The sequence below is a fragment of the Octodon degus genome, unplaced genomic scaffold (assembly GCF_000260255.1).
Source record: "Octodon degus isolate 3935 unplaced genomic scaffold, OctDeg1.0 scaffold01092, whole genome shotgun sequence".
In the NCBI taxonomy this organism is placed as follows: domain Eukaryota; kingdom Metazoa; phylum Chordata; class Mammalia; order Rodentia; family Octodontidae; genus Octodon; species Octodon degus.
In genome coordinates, this window is record NW_004525668.1 from 1020 (window position 1) to 6763 (window position 5744).

Here is a 5744-nt window from a genome sequence, read left to right on the forward strand (position 1 = left end):
TAGATTTATTATTATTATTATTATTATTATTATTATTATTATTATTGTATTTAGTACATGGTCTACAGGGCCTCACTACACAGATTGGACTCGGAGTGATCCTTCTGTTTTCAGCTTCCCAAGCGCTGGGATTACAGGCACATGCCACCACACCCAGTCTCAGTTGCCCTCTCAGTGCACCCCGGGGCCGGCACCTCAGGCCAGCTATCCAATCCCAGTCACTGTGTCTGACTAAGCAGGCACTTTATTCTGCTGAGCTACCTGACCGGCCTGGGATGATTTTAAATTAAGAATTTTCTCTGTAGTCTGCATTTAGGGATGTTCTGGATTTTGGTGGGGAGAGCTTTTGCATACACTTAATTTTATCTATCTTGTTCATATAGCAAGCTGAAATTGAAAAAGCAAGATTGCACATAGATTCTGCTTCATCTCCACTTTCCAAAAATCTTGATTTACAGCACAGTGAGCTAGATGGCAGCATTTAATAAATCTTTTAAAAAGCCATATGCATTTTGGGGTCTTCCTACACTCCTGAATCTTGGCCTTTGAATATAAGTCAGCTCACAAAAATTCAAGGATGACGTTGTAATCACACCATACACTTTATTCCTGGCTTATTTGTCCAAATGACATGCGTTTGAACATCTGCTCTTCCATGATTTACCCAACCCATGAGAGAGACAAGTTCCAGCCTCACGGAATGTCAGTGATTCATGCCGGAGACCTGGCACCAGGAAGTGTCCCAGAGAAGTGGCAAAATTTCCCGCTCTGTGCCCCACCCCTGGCCCATACGGCGACTTCTCACTAGGTGCTGTGAAGATCAAATTCTCTGAGGAGCAACAGAAAACTGAAGAGAAAGCCAAGCTGTGTGCTTCAAAGGCTGCTCCTTCTGGGGTAGTGGGATAGACAGGAAAGCTCTATTAGAGCGTTTGTGCCACCCTGCACCGGGCACAGTACTGTCCTGAGCCGTGCACCTTCCCTGTATTCTACTGTGTCTCACTTTCCCTTCTGATAGACCGCTGAGGTGCTTTCCTGAGAGGATCTAGAATGTGCACCCCTGAGTCAGAGAGAGAGAGATTTTCCTTTTCAGTTCCTAAAGAAATGTTTTCATCTTCTTTCTCTGAAGAAAAGCAGCACTGATTCCTGCTTGCTTAGAAGATCATTCATTTTATCTTTTTGAGTTTCTATCACGTCTCACATCAAGCGTGCCATACACAGGAAGCCGATGCCCTTTCCACAGCAATTCTTTCAACTCATGTATTTCTTCGTTAAATTTTGATGCCTTCTGGAAGTGAAGGGCAAACAAATTCCCTGAAAAATAGCTTTACAAAAGAACCAAAGAGTGTAAAGTCCTTTCAGTTCCCCCAAACAAAACAAAGCACAGCGATCCTCCAACACCACCCCAAGCCCAAAGAAATAAGAACATGTGTCCTACAAAGTGGCATCTGAAGGGCAAATTCTTGATGTGGTACTTAGTGGTTATTTTCTCCTTGTTATCAGTGGGAGACGATAGGCCAGAGGATGGTGTTCCAATCATACAGTGCAGAAAAGAATTGTAAAGAGAACAGTCTGATAACCAGGGGCAAATTTTTGAGTATGAAATTTATAAATAAAATGGCAGGATATTGTATGTAGAGAAAAGTTTTCCTAAAGGAAATAAGAAATTGAAACCACCTATTCCATCATTATGCTGAGTCTTGAAAAATAGGAATCTGGGGCCGGGGAGATGGCTCAGTAGAATAAGCGCTTGCCTGGCAAGAGTAAGGGCCTGAGTTCAATCCCCGGTTCCATGAAAATAGAAAAAAAAAAAAAAAAAAAAAAAAAGAGAAATAGAAATCTTTCCAATTCATCTCAAGTTGTTGGAAATGTACACCCAACTTTTCATTTGTAAATAGATATCATGATTGTGTCATTACTGAATACACCATTAGCTAACTGTATCTAGCACTTTAGCATTTCAGGACAATAATTTAAACTTCTGTTAATCTGAAGCATTCTATCTATGCATTTATTGACAGCATAGTCTAAATAGGAAAGAGGCCATCACTATCAGCCACTGTCCTGAGTGGTTCATGTAAATTCCCCCTTTAACTTGTATGCAGCCTCCTGAACAGTCAGTCAGTTGTGAAAGTTGCCAGTTAGGAAGACAAGTGAAGTTGAAAAGAAGCCTTTTTTGATGAAGAGACAAAAGTTGTGTTGGCTCTCCAAGAGTGGGGAGAGGAATTGTACTGAGTCCAGCCAGAGAAGCGCATGGCCAACGACGAGAGGCCTCTGCATGAGGCTGCCCAGGCACCCATGTGGCTGAGCCCTCGACCACAGCCCCGAAGAGTGCGATGTCTTGGCTCACATCAAGCTTTGTCCCAGGGGGCCTGCTGCACAATGCTGTGTAATTCATCAGACCTGGAAGATCACATACAAGCTTTTGCTGTCAATCCAGAATATTCAGTGCTACCCTTGGTTCTCTGGGGCCTAAATGGCCTGCAGGTGAAGGCGGTGTCCTTTGGCACGAATCTGCCAGAGGAAATAGTAGATCAGGATCATGCTCAGAGACAGTCCAAGTGGGTCACCAGACCAAGTTCAAGACCAACAGGAACAATTGGCATGTAGCCCACTAGGACGTACTCTAGGGCCCAAAGAGGTCTTCTCTGTGTGACTAATAATGAGCTCACTTACCTTTATAGCCTCATGGATTCAGGGACCTGACAAAGCACTACCAATTGCAAAGATCTCTTATGATTGGTCAGTGGGAATTGAGGTCTATGCAGTTCTGTTGCACATAGTTTCTGAACGGATTCCCAAGAATAGAAATTACTTCCTGGAGTGTACATCTGAGCAGAGGGTTAGTAACACCCCCTAGAACCTCTTCCAGTAATGGGCTGCCTGGCATTGGAGCCTCCAATGTACTTGGTAGCCTCCCAATATGCTCAATTGGGAAAGCACTGTTTGAAATATGAAATCTCTAATCAATATTCCTTTTGTATGTGCTACCATATTCATAGAACACAGCTTAAAAACAAATGATGTTTCCAGGGGTACACCAAGTGCTGGGAGGGTAAGAGTCTTTGAGTACCATGGAGCGTCCCAGTGGGAAGAGACCTTGAATAGAGCCACCGAGTCATGCAAGGGAGAGTGTCGCACTGGATAAAGCCATGGCCATCACAGTCAGAATAATCCCCATAATGGTCCTGTGTCCCTCCTCAAGGTGGTCCTATTACCCCATCTTTGACATGAGTGAATTGACATTTCTGTAGCCCTTTTGTTGTTGTTATTAGAGTCTTGTTATAGAAATTCACTGGATCCAGGTCAACAAGATTGGGGTGCTCAAACTACCAGAAACGTCGACATCTAGATGAAGAATTGCTTGTGGTATTCAGTGCTCTAGCTACAAGTTGTTTATGTGCAGTACTGCACAGTGAGTTCATCATTTGTGAAATTCAAGGCCAAGTCTACTGCCCAGGACTGGCAGAGGAATAGATTCAGTGAGGCAGGAGCCATAGAGGATACTCTGAGAGACAGAACCAAAGACATCTTCCCTCCTCCTCTCTCCCACATCCACGTTCCCAGGCTGAAAGTGGGTCATGGCCTGCCATAGTTTTTTTTCCTTATTAATGGAGATCTTGACCCTAATGGAGAAACTGTCCTGTGTGAGGAGCACGGACAGTCCACTCCATTTGATCCTGTGTCCGGTGCTGGGAATCCAAGTCTCCTTAGGAGATCTTCAGTGGTTCAGTAACTGTGTCTACTTAAACACTGGCACAGACCATGAAGATGGGATGGCCAAGCTCCGAGGCTCCCTGGGGGATAACACTGCACTTGAGAGCTTACATTGGTGGCCACGCGGCTTAGGTCCTTGTAGGCCGACATTATAATCTGCACCATGGGTAAACGTGGAGAAGGTTGGGGTCTTCCAACCCTTGCTTTATTGTTAGTGCTATTTTTAAATTTTTATTTATTTTAATGAGAAAAATGATAACAAAGCAATGAAACACTTTCAAAACTGGTTAGTGGGACATTTACAATAATTAATACATTGCATATTGTTGTCTTCATAGTAGAGGACAAGATGTAGACATGCTATCTTGTCTAAACAGTATTAGTATAAGCCTTTCTTCTCATTGAACTAAGAGAAAGGAGCTGTGTGTCTATCCTAACTATCTTGGATATACATATATATTTTTCACTATATAAAGGACCCTTTATATGCCCCTTTTATGTTTTGTTTTGTCAGAAATGGGCGTTCCATTGCAGTTAGAGAGCTGGTATTTGGAGAGGTCTTGCAAGGACCTTTCATACTTGATGCCAGACCAAAGGCTGTAGGTACAGCAGAGCAGTTTTGATGGCACGAAACACCCAACGCTGTGCACTTGCCGCAACTATGGTGCTGGTGGGTGGACAGGTTTGTCCCTGAGAGGTAATTTCGGTACTGCTCGGGCACACTGTCTCTCCACGGTGTTTCGCACCTGTGGACGTTAGCCGCGTCCAGGATGGCGCCTGCATTTGTGAGCCCTCCAGGAGGCACCTGGTCACGCAGCTGTGCGCTCTGAGCCGGAGGACCCCTCAGTCTCCGCGCTGAGCTGAGCAGCGCAGGCTGCTCCGTGGTTACCCCTGCCCGGGTGTGTCCGGCCTTTTTATGCGCATCCACACGGGTAACCAAAGCTGCACAGCAGACAGTGCGAATTCCCCCGCAAGGCGACGGCAGAGAAAGGTGTTCTGACACAGGCGCTCTCCTTGAGGGGCTGCTGTAGAGACGCCCGCGCGGGCGTGTGGGAGACACCGGAACCGGCCTGGGCCCTGGCTCCCCAGCAAAGTGGCCGCACGCTTGGACCGTCAGGCTGTTAAATCATTGAAGACACTGTCCAAACTGTGGCACTGTCACTTAGAAAAAGAAATTGTACCACTCTCTCCTGCGTCAGATCCTCACAGCCGTGACGTGGCTTGAATTCCGTCATCCAGCCCCACGAGGAGCCCACCCAAAGCAAAAGTCAAAGGTGTCCGCGAGGCACAGACCAGATCTTTTTTAAAATTCATTTTAATGAGAAAAGAAAGATAAAATAGCAAGGAAACAGTTTCCAATCAAGTTAGTCAGACAGTTCCAATAATTACTACACTGCATGTTGTTGTCTCCGTAGCAGCTTTTCAGAGGGCAAGATGCAGACATGATATCTTGTCTGAACAATATTAGTACCAACTTTTAGGCAACCTAGTGTCATGCGCCACTAACCTCATAAAAGTTGTGGGAAACGATGTGTACACAGGAGACGTAGGACAGATACACGGCCACAGACCACATCGTAACACGCTACAGCCACCATACTCTAGTTTTTCCAGGGCTCGCTCTGCCCAAGAGAAGTTCCTCTTGCAGCTGGTCCTGCGGTCCGCCAGGACGGCGCCGCTTTGCGTGCTGCCCCCTGCTGGCCAGGCTTCACACAGCACCCAGAGGCAGCCACCCGCTCCGAGGCTGCAGGGCTCTTCATAGGGGTCAGCCCGGAGAGCGAGTGCGCTGGGGAGAAGCCCCCGCAGCTCCCGACCCTCGGTGCAGAGGATCCATGTCACGGCCGATGCCAACGCAACGGTAGCCCGATCCCTTGCACGGCTTTTCCGGGAACCAGTAGTGTTCATAACGTTCTACCAGCAGCTCCGGCGCTTCGCGCGCTCTGGAGGGCCTCAGTGCGGAGGAGCTTGGAGATGAAGGGCGGGGCGGCGCCGGAGCTGGAAGGGATGCGGGGTGGGGTGGGGTGGGGGTG